Raw genomic sequence first — 12,098 nt, 5'->3', positions numbered from 1 at the left:
AACTTCACTTACTGCTACTACAGCATGTTGGTGATGCGAACTCACAAGATTTTACCCATCCCAAAAAAAGGAGTCCAACACGCACATGATACAGTCGAGTACATACAATGTATTAGTGCATATATGCGTATACATGTACACAGGCCGCTGCGATTCGCCAGTCTGGCGCAACACGTCACTAGCATGTCGGTGACGCGAAACCATAAGTTTTGCCCCTACCAAAAATCGCTCAACGCGGCTAAAGAAGTTTTCACTTCAATAAGTAAATCATAGCAAATTAGCTACTTATATATTATTTTGTAAGGGTTATTGTAACACTTGGTGGGCTACAGTAGTGTATTTCCTAACCATTATACACCGACATGCCTCATACACAGAAGCGACATGAATTTTGTTTTGTTTTTTCCACGAGTAGTCTATATTTAATTCCTGTTTGTGCACGTGTTACTGTAAGCATGTCTTTCATATAAACTTGACATGCATGTCTCATGCGTTTAATAACACAAATTTGTGTTATTTATGACTTGTTTTAATGTAATCGTCAATAACAAAGTATTCAAAACAATTAAATTTTAAAAAAAATATATTAACTGTTCAGTTTCTTCCAAGTTAAATCATCATTTAGATTTGTACTTGTAAAAGTTGTAGTTCTAAAATTTTGCTATTCTATGAGATGTTGTTTAAGTGAGACAGAAAATTTTCTTTTAAAATTCAGTTATTGAGAAAAATATTTTAAAAAAAAAATATATTATGGTTGTACTTTACCCCATCTTTCACGAAATCTGGGCTACTCACTCCCCCCCCCCCCCCCTAATTGTGTTCGACAATCAATTTGCGAGGGCAACGATTGGTATTTTTAAGCGGCTACCAAGTATTGGCGGTGATGTAACTCTCACTAACAGCTATAGCTAGAGACTGGAAAAATTCGCGCTTTCGATGACCTCTAGGACGGACTCCACAACCCTCTACATACTCAGGCAAATGCCACTTGCTCATTGGCTATTGACTCTTGACGCTTGTCAACTGGGACGCTTGCGATTCGATACTTTTTTGGTTGAAGGTTTCCCATTGGCTAAATTTCCTTCAGATAAACTGTAAACCAATCACAGAAGCAATATAAATGTACAGTTGTTTGGATTCTAGCATATCGTGAAATGAATCCGCGAATTTTTCCGGTCTCTAGCTATAGCTCAACCTCGTCACTGCTGATAAAGCTTTTTTTTTTTTTTTCAGTGAAATGATTGCTGCATAATGAACGAATGTCGTGACGATTGATGATCCAAGATCTCCTTAACGTCTCGTGCATTGCTGGGAACTTATTACGACCATTATATTACACTTAAGTTGATTATTTCGAAAAAAAAATTACTTCTACAATACGTATTGTAGATATTCTCCACTTGGAGGGCACGAGTTGACTGTGAAATGTTGCCTCATGTGTGGACGTTGTGTCACTCGGATCGCCGATATCGCCGATATCTCACCGTGACTTTGATATCAGGAGTACCTTTCCCCCATGCATGGGGCATGCAGACTTCGCGAAAAGATCTGAACACCTATTAGACTGCGACAAGGCATACCCGCAAATGTGGTTTCTTCTCCTTGTGATTGGCGGCCGTCTGCGAGAGAAGTCATTGCCTTGTTTGACCGAGCCCACTCAGGACGCGTTTACTTCCGCACTGGATCACTGTGATTGGTGTTGTTACAATCGATATGTACCTGGAAGAAACTCACCCAATCACGAAACACAGACACGATGCTACAGTGTTTTGACTTTCATCTACATAGTCCCGAAATCTTTTCGCGAAATCAGCATGCCCCTAATGATGGCTCATTTCCCCAACTCCCTTAAACAAACAATCGTTCCCACCACAACCAAAAAAAAATGTATGTATATATATTACTTACCTAAGACTTAGAATTTGGAGTGTCCATCCAGGTAGTCCGGGGGTACCTAGAAAAGTTTTTAAAATAAGTTAATCAAAATCGTTTTTCAATGTTAATATAACACACTAAAATACGAGGCGAAATATTGCACTTTTAGGGTAAAGCCTGTGCGTGGAATATTAATTGTTTTTAATTTTATATTAATCAAATTTCTAATAAATACATATAAATTTATGATTCTTAAGCACTTTAAAAAATATGAAATAAAAAACCCGCAATGTGTTATCTTTAGTGTGTGTGTGTGTGTGTGTGTATGTGTGTATATATATATATATATATATATATATATATGCCGTTTTACCCCATTCGATATACTTATGAGTCGAGGTTTGAATTTCCAAAGAAGTTTCGCTTCTATCGCGTGTACTGGATTACACGCGCTCTTTTTTTATTTTACCTAACCTTCCCCACCTTCCACCAAGTGTTTGAAATTTCCCCCATGATTTTTCTTAAAGGCGTAACTTTCGCCGTACATCCGCACTGTGGTGCAGCCCTACAAGTATGCTGTATGCATACGGCTCACTATAGCATGCCCCAAGTTATGGTAACCAAATTATTCTGTACTATCATGAGCATACAAAAAAAAACAATATTTAATGGGATTGGGCGCCTTGTGTTATGATTAACATAATCTGGTGATAATTAGTACAACAATAAAATAAAAACATTTATTTTTGGTAGAATACTCAACAATAGTAATCAACATGACTCGAAACGCCGATTTCTAGAATATGTCCAAAAGAAAACAAATTATGTCCAAATCTATAGTCAGTTACGTTGGGCACATGTTTACTAATTTTCAAAAGTCTATTTGTTATTTGCCTCCAGCTAGTCAGACACGAGACTCGGACTCCTAGGACTACTGGACCTGTGTGCGACAGTTTGATGAAATAGTTCGTTTTTTCTAATAAAATTTATGAAAACACATCAATCGCTAATTTCGTGCGTGATTTTAATAGTGTTCACTGGGACGGAACTATCGATGTGCGGCGTAAACGTCTCTAAATGATGGTGCGGCCAGCCATACCTGAGTCCTGGTACAAGAGAATTTCTCAACCTTATAATTCGCCTTCATTTGCTGACGTCCGTAGTGATTCGTTCTCGCGACGCTGATCTGCTCCAAACGTCCAAATTCCGCACGGGAATTATCGCTGAATCACGCCATATTCCCGGCGTCAGAAGCACTTTTTGACGTGACAAGGTCTAATAAATCGATGAACGCCGGCTGCACGCACGAAAAAGTGTCCCGTTACGCACATTGTCCCGTTGCGCTGTGTCCCGTTACGCTCTTTGTACGCTTGCGCCGCATCTATCTCTCTTCCACTCCATTGGAACAACCATCGATTTGACTTTTTCGAGGCACATTAAACTTGAAACACTCCCATTCGTTTCCTACTTGTCCTATCATCGTCCTATCCTTAACAGAATAACACAGATTGGAAGACGTTAAATAGCAAACATGTATAAAAGTTATAGTTAAAATAATCTCTTCGTTAAAGTAATAAATATATTTTAATTAATGAGTGCAAATAAAAGTAAAATTTTCAATTAAATTGTAGATTTCATTTCACTCCTTCTTTGTATCCATACAAAATAGTGATAATTCAATAAAAATGATTCAATTTTATTCATAAAAGTATGCAATCATTTCATCAATGTTTTGTTATGACGTTGTCACGTTAAACTATCGTCCGTAAACTGACTTTACAGACAACCAATTTTTTTTTTCTTAATCTTTTAAATTTCGCATTGTCGGTATTGGCCGGCCAATCAATTACGTACATGCTAGGGCGTCAAAATTACAAGCGACCAATTACAATGTTATTGTTTTCGAACCACGGCCGAATGTTGTTGATTTCACGCGTCGTTATGGCAACGTCCGAGGCCGCTGACGCTCGTGACCACGCCAAACAAAACACTGCCGAAAGTCCGGGACAAGAAACATACACAAACAAAACAAATGAGCATCAAAAACAGTTGCAGTGAACCTGTAAATACCGTAGTATTACAATGCAAGAAAATGCAGCGAGTTTTAAGAAAAGTCGCCATTTTGTGAAACGCATTTTGTAGGTTATCTGATAAAACATTTAAATAATACAAAGACTTGAAAAATCGTTTTTACTTTACATATGACCGGTATTAATAAACTTAATTTTAAAAAAATTTCAAGGAAGTTTCCGTAAATACATGCTGATCTTAACTAATATAAAAAAAGGGTAGATCCATTAAGTAAACTGTTGTAAATTCATGTGACGCTAGTGAATGGTTAAAAATAAAACATTTCGTGGAAAAAGTAATGTTTTACTGGTAAAAAGAAAAACTGTTTCAAGAGGCAGGACAATGAACCCGTGCGTATTTGTCAAATAATCAACAAGGGCAAGTGAAGTACTCAAGGCCGCAAGTACACAACTGCGTACCTCAACTCGGACACGGCCTTAAATAAAGGAGACAGAAGCGGGTGGTCTTGCAGGGTCACGGATTTTAGGGGTGGAAGTTGGAAAAGGGGGGGGGGGAGGTATTTCTGAGAGGGTGGGTTTGGTGTTTCTGGTACATTTGCCACCCAAAGCGCTGGTGTGCTTAGGGAAGAGAACGGGAAAGGGGGAAAAAAGGGGGGAAAGAGTGGAAAAGAGGGTTAGATGGAAACTGCTAAAAGATTTCAGGGAAAATTCGCATGGACGTGGATTTATCCTCGGCTCCGAACATGGCCACTTTATCAGCCTCCCCTTATCCGAAACCAACCCCTTTCCCCTTTTCTCTCAACCCCTCTTCTAGTTCCCATTTACTGCTCCCTGCTCGCCATACCTCAACCCCCTCCCCCTACCCCACCCCCCTTTACAAACTACTATATTCAAGGGGGGTGGGAAGGGTGAACGTTAAGCGGTCTGCAAATGGGGGTTGATGGAGGAGGAGGGTGGAGTCCGTTTTCCAAGGCTTTGCCTGGCCATTCCCGGCACGTGAATCAAACACCGGAGAGTGATTCACCAGGAGTGTAAAAACTAAACAAAAAAAACGTGAGCTAGTCTTTCAGTTCTCGCCAGAGGTGTGCAGATTCCAAAACTAGGGTAACGAGTAAACTCAGGTGTTCTCACGTTGCAAATACACTTATAATACGAAACTCGGGACACGAAATTTAACGTGATAAATATATACGCAAATTAGGTTTTCAACTGCATTTCTGGACGCGAATCAAACGTAGTTTAAGCACCTTCCGCTAGAACTCTCTGCCGGAGCAGTTACGTCGACTCTCGAATCAATCAATTTGCAGACCGAAATTTCAAACCATATAATGAAACGGCTCCAATAAAAAATTAAAAAAAAAAATTGTCTGTAAAGTCGGTTTACGGACGATAGTTTAACGTGACGTCATAACAAAACATTGATGAAATGATTGCATAGTTTCATAAATAAAATTGAATCATTTTTATTGAATTATCACTATTTTGTATGGATACAAAGAAGGAGTGAAAGGAAATCTACAATTTAATTGATAAATTTACTTTTATTTGCACTCATTAATTCAAATATGCTTATTACTTTAACGAACAGATTATTTTAACTATAACTTTTATACATGTTTGCTATTTAACTTCTTCCAATCTGTGTTATTCTGTTAAGGATAGGACGATGATAGGAAAAGTAGGAAACGAATGGGAGTGTTTCAAGTTTAATGTGCCTCGAAAAGGTCAAATCGATGGTTGTTCCAAACGAGTGGAAGAGAGATAGATGCGGCGCAAGCGTACAATGAGCGTAACGGGACACAGCGTAACGTGATAATGTGCGTTACGGGACACTTTTTTTCGTGCGTGCAGCCGGAGTTCATCGATTTATTAGACGTTGTCACGTCAAAAAAAATCTTTGGAACTGATTATCGACAAGAAATTTTGTTAAATTTCACTCAACCGTTAATACTATGAACTCTGGTTCTGGCATCGTGCTTACACATTTCCGTTTCAAGCGAATTCCGGTCCATTCACTAAATTACTCCCACCAAATGTCATACACCGAGATCTAAGATGTTACACTAAAAAAAAAAAAAAAAATGCATCGAAGAACGTATCTCGTTGAGTGGCGAGAATGAAGTCTGTGATAATTTGACCTCTGTGCCTACAACAGCTACTATCTCTTAGGCTAGAGTCACACAATGCGTTTCTCCTGCTGAACTCTCTTTGAGTTTTGTATTTCAACTGCTTTTCTTAGAGTTCAAAATGCATGTTTCTCAATAATGCACAAAGTACATTTATCAAAATCGTAAGTGTAAACATTTTTGCTATTTTTTTTTGTTTATTAGTCTTCGTTTTTATTTTCAGAGATACGTAAAAAAAATTAATTTACTAATATATGTGATCTTATTTAAGTTATTTTAGACGTACTTTACTATATATACTAATAATATAAATATGGTGAGTTTGATTGCTTTTTAAAAAGTAAATTATAAAACTACTGGACCTGTTTAATTATACAAGATGTCCATAGAAGAATGCTCAAGTTTCAATGCTATGTTATAACAGTTTTTTTTTAGACTATTTACAACAAATCACACATTTAATTGAAGGTAAACTAACCTAGTTACTCTTACAAATGCCCAATATGTACCTCTTTAGTTTAGTTATACCTTATACGGCACACATCCAACGAAAGTCCAGTTCTTCCCACACTTTGGTTAACATGTCCGGAGTAATGGAAGCAATAGCCTCTTCAATTCTGTGTCTCAACTCTGGCAAATCATTAGGTAGCGGCGGAACGTAGAAACGATCTTTTATAAAGTCCCAAAGTAAAAAAAAAAAATCACATGGCGTTATGTCAGGTGAACGTGTGGAGGCTAGCGAAAAATATCTCTGTCGTCTCGACCATTGCGACCAATCCAACGGTCAAGGGACTTCGACGTTCAACCAATCTCATCGTGCAAAGAGATTCCAATGGGGAGGGCTGAAATTACGGAATTTCTCTTAGAAAATTTTAGAAAACAAAACGCTTTGAGCTCAAGATTCGCCATTTTGCGAAGGTGGCGTTGCAATCGAGAAAACAACAAAGCAGTACTCACGCATGCGTCACCATTAAGAGAAAAAAAAATTTCTCACGCATTCCGATGTAAGAAACGTATGACTGGGATCTCGCAACACCAACTCATGGAACCGCTGTTTGACATTTAAAAAAAAATTTTAATCAGTGAATGGACCAAAAATAAATTCAGGGCACATCAATTACCCAAAAAAGGTGGGGGGTGGGGGGTAAGAAAAATCCTATTGATACATTAAATCATAAGTATTTGCTTACAGGTATGAAAGTAAGTTTTCACTTGATGGCAAACAGAAGCAGAAGAAAGGTCACACACACACATCAGAACGACCGTTACAAAACGAACTTGATAAAAGATATCACAGCACCAAGATGGTACACCAACTGAAATTTCTTGAATTTTGGTTCAATAACATGGTTTCTATTCCATTTACTACATTTTAATTACTTTACACTCTTTCTTTTATATATATATATATAAGTATACCGAAGTATTTTCAGTTGCTTAGGACATTTAGAGACACTTCACAATATGGTCCAATGTTTTAAATGGTTTTTGATAAAAATACATTTAAATTAAGTTATCATCACATTCCCTAAATATTTAATACATATCGAAATAAGCTATGAAAATTGCATTACATTATAAATTTAAAGATATTACCAAGAAAATTACAAAACAATATTAAAGGCAATTTGACTTCCATTTTGCCAGTTAAAAAATAAATAAGTTGAAAACATTTCCCATAACAGCTGTGCGTTGGCACAGGGTGAGAATGAACCTGCGATGCAAGTGTGGCCATACATTGTTTCCAGTACTTTTTTCCAAAGTTGTGTGCATTTATTTTAAGCTGTAAATTACCTTTTATTATTCTCCAGGGCAAATTATTTGTGTGGCTGTGAAAGGTTATGATGATTATGACGATTAATATTTTGTTAATGAGGATGATTTTGAAGGTTATAATTATAATTATTTTTTTGATGATTTTGATGAAAATAAGATTATTAATATATTGTTGGTGACTATAATGATTAGGATATTGATGATTATGATGATTATATTGATGATGATAATAATGATTTTTATGATGAGTATGATTATAATTGTATTGTGGTTGATGATTTTGATGAAGATAAGATGATTAATATATATTTGGGGATGATGATTTTGATGAATATAATGTGATGGTTATATATTTGGGGATGATGAATATGATGAAGATAAGATGATTATTATATTTTTGGTGGTGATTTTTATGAAGATAAGATGATTATTATATTGTTGGTGATGATTTTTATGATGATAAGATGATTATTATATTGTTGGTGATGATTTTGATGAAGATAAGATGATTATTATATTGTTGGTGATGATTTTGATGAAGATAAGATGATTATTATATTGTTGGTGATGTTTTTGATGAAGATAAGATGATTATTATATTGTTGGTGATGATTTTGATGAAGATAAGATGATTATTATATTGTTGGTGATGATTTTGATGAAGATAAGATGATTATTATATTGTTGGTGATGATTTTGATGAAGATAAGATGATTATTATATTGTTGGTGATGATTTTGATGAAGATAAGATTATTATTATTATATTGTTGGTGATGATGATTTTGATTAAGATAATGTGATAATTATATACGTAGTAGATGATGACGTGTGGTCTCGGCGCACTGCTTCAAGAGGCTCCGCCCTCTGCTTCCAGCGGGCCAATGAAACGTGTTGCGGGCCTCGCCCAGAAATCCAGGTCTGGGCCGGGGCTACAGGGCTGCGAAATGCAGCCACCCTACCACCCTCCCTCCCCGCACCTTTTCAAGAGTTTATAAGCGGGGCGAGGAAGGGGTTGGCGGGGTTAAGTGTGGGGGTCGGCGCGTGAATTACAGCCCAATATCGGGAGCCACCGCCGGTTCTAATAGCGCTGCACGCACACACGCACACACACACACACACACACACACACACACGCAGCATTAAAACCCGGGTTTATGAACTACGATCACGCAAGGAACGTTAACAGAGCCAACAACACAACACGCAAAACAAACGCAAGTCGTCTATAAAACGGGAAGCCTTAAGATGTCCATCAAGTTCTGTCCCTGCCCGAACACGCCCGAATATAATTCACCTTCGGCCGACCTCGGGATTTGTTTTATTTTTTGCGCAGGAAAAATGAATTCAAATAGTTTGGCGTGTAACTTAATGTTCACGAAAGTGACTATGTACAGGTTTATGTTGCTACACGAAGGTCCGCCATCTTTGTGTCACATTTCCGTCCCTCGACATTTTTTACATTTTCACGAAATTTATTCTGCCAACTGCCGCATGCCGAGAGCTAAGATTTTTACACGTCAAAAATGCATCCCTGCTGAAAAATTCTTGGCAAACAAGCATTGCAACAAAATTTGAACCAAAATTTAATGTGCGAGACACATTCAATGTGTAAGATGATTCAAGACTAGTAGAGACCGGAATAATTCGCGGTTTCGATGGCCTTCAGGATAGACTGCACATTCCCCTGAACACTTGGGCAAATAACGCAAGTTCATTGGCTGCCGACTTGTGAGTCGTCTCATCTGGCTTGTCTGTGATACGATCCATCTTTGGTTGAGGCGTTGAGGGTTTATGATTGGCTGAGATTCGTCCAGATGAACAGTAAGCCAATAGCAAAATTATTATAAAGGGATATGTATTTGAATACTAGCCTATCGCCGAATGAATCTGCGAATTTTTCCGGTCTCTAAAGACTAGTGTTTGTCTAACCATTTCATTTAAATTTCCCAGACCAATGGATACTTCCTGATATTTTCAAAAGTTCATAATTCACTGACAACTCAGGTTTTCCTTAATTCCCCCCCCCCCCCTGATCCTGGCCACACTGTCAATTAACATAAGTCCGTAAGTGCTTTTTTTTCTTTTTACTATAGCAGTTACCGTGCACAATGAAATACATGACGTCCATAAAAGAAAGTGCCAGTTTCGATGGTATATTATAACCGTTTAATTTAGACTACGTATTTACCACAAATCATTAGAGACCTGAAACATTCGCGCGTTCATTACGTGTTTTGCTAAAATTCAAATAATTATACCTTAGTGCCGCTTCTGCAATTGGTTCACTGTTAATCTGGAGGACTGAGGGCCAATTAGAGACCCTCACTCATAGAAGTGTCGAATCACAGACCACCCAGTCGAGACGTCTCACAAGTCAGCAGCCAATGGACAGTTGGCTTTTGCCCGAGTGTGTAAAGGATATTGGAGTCTATCCTAAAGGCCATTGAACCCGCGAATTTTTCCGGTCTCTACAAATCATACATCAAATTGAAGGTAAATAACCTAGTTTTTTTTTATTCTCACAATTGTCCAACGTGCTTACCTTCAGTTATGTGACACGCACTCAACCTTGAGTCCAATTCTTCCCACACTTGGTTTAACATGTCCGCAGTAGATGCTCAAGCCAAGAATTTTCTATGGGCATGTGAATCGCGTCAAGAAATTTTGTCGAAAAAACAATTCGCGTAAATATTTATCACGCTCTGAAATAAGATTTTAAAGAATTCTACGTTAGTTTTCGTGTCTCGTGTTTCGTATAATAATTGCTAGAGACCCGGAAATTTCGCGGATTCATTTAGTCGCAAGCTAGAATGCAAACCTTCACACTCTCGCACTGTGTTCATGATTGGCACACATTTGTTTGTCTACGACCGTGAGCCAACGACGCCCAGCTACGAGAGAAGTGAGCGAATCAGGTAGTGCCAAATAACAAGGATAAAAATGTTCTCGCTAGGAAATCAACCAATGGGAAAGTAAACATGGGTTGAGCACACCTATAACTTTGAATTCTATCCTGAGGCCAGAAGAATCCGCGAAATTTTACGGGTCTCTAATAATTGCATTTGCAACGTGAAAACGCATAGATTATTTTTATTTCTCGTTATCAAGGTCATTTATGTCACACGTCACCGAAGAGTAATGAAAGACGCGCTCACATTTTTTTTACAGTGTAGCAGCCATTTTCTCGCCGGCGCAGACAACGGAGAATACGATGGTAACCGTAAAATCACCGCTGCCCCTCCAATATTTAAAAAAAAAAAAAAATTTTAAAAAAAGTACGTCCGCGCTTTCATCGAAAGGGCTAGGGCTTACCATAATTTTTTTTGGGGGGGGGAGGAGGAGAGAAGGTTCAGATGATCGCATAAACCAACGCCTAGTTATGTTTTCCTCCTCGCGCTGTTTGATGTAGTCACGCGTCCGTTGTTTATTTTTTGTTCTCTTTCTTTTTTTTTTTTTTTCGTGTTCCGTGTCCCTTGCTTTCGCAGCCTCGCGTCGCTTCGGGAATATTCATTACCCGACGCGCGAGCATATGTAATCTGCAATTCATGGCGCCCGAATGTTCCCGAAGCCCATTCGACCGCGCGCAGGAGGGAGGAGGAAAAAAAAAAGGAGGGCGGGATGAGGGGGGGGGAGAGAAACTGACGTGTCGTGACGTGTTGCTCTCATAGAGTCGTCAATGCGAAGAGAAGGGTTCCTCTTCGGCAGGGACAGTCAATTTCCCACCCGCCCCCACCCCCTCCCTTCCACGGTTTTTCAGCCAATCCTCTTCCGTACCCATTCAACCCTCCTTTTTTTTTCACGTCCTATTTATTTTTTCCTATTTTCTTTTCGGCTGTTCTACTTGATTCATAAACCCGCTCGGATCAGAGCCGCTACGAGCTAAGAGCTACGAGCTACCAGCTACCAGCTACGAGCTACAATGGCGTCGGCCTCGCGGTGCTCGTAATGAGAATTCCTGACCGTGTGTGCGACGCTAGTGCGTTATATATCCCCACCCCCCTTGTGCAAGAGCGAACCAAGTCAACGAACGCTGCGCAAATTATCATAAGTAGAGAACTGCAAAATTCTCGGATTCATTCGGTGATAGGCTAGAATTCAAACACATATACCTCTTAGATGATTTTGCTATTGGCTTACTGTTCATCTGGACGAATCTCAACCAGTTATAAACCCTCAACAAAAGAAGGATCGAATCACAGACAAACCAGCTGAGACGACTTACAAGTCGGCAGCCAATGAACTTGCGTTATTGGCCCGAGTGCACAGGGGTATGTGCAGTCTATCCTGAA

At 38.7% G+C, this 12,098-nt stretch overlaps 1 protein-coding gene across 5 annotated transcripts in view; it reads right to left on the bottom strand.

The window, feature by feature from the left end:
• Positions 1 to 12,098, bottom strand: part of LOC134541356 (uncharacterized) — a 975,422-nt gene that overhangs the window by 927,799 nt on the left and 35,525 nt on the right. For all 5 annotated transcript variants that reach the window (XR_010076613.1, XR_010076612.1, XR_010076614.1 and 2 more), the window contains exon 2: positions 1,909 to 1,954. The gene's annotated coding sequence lies outside the window, so the exon portion shown is untranslated. The remainder of the gene's footprint in view (positions 1 to 1,908; positions 1,955 to 12,098) is intronic.

Source organism: Bacillus rossius, chromosome 18 (assembly GCF_032445375.1).
Source record: "Bacillus rossius redtenbacheri isolate Brsri chromosome 18, Brsri_v3, whole genome shotgun sequence".
NCBI classification, from domain to species: domain Eukaryota; kingdom Metazoa; phylum Arthropoda; class Insecta; order Phasmatodea; family Bacillidae; genus Bacillus; species Bacillus rossius.
This window is presented reverse-complemented; position numbering and strand designations above follow the sequence as displayed.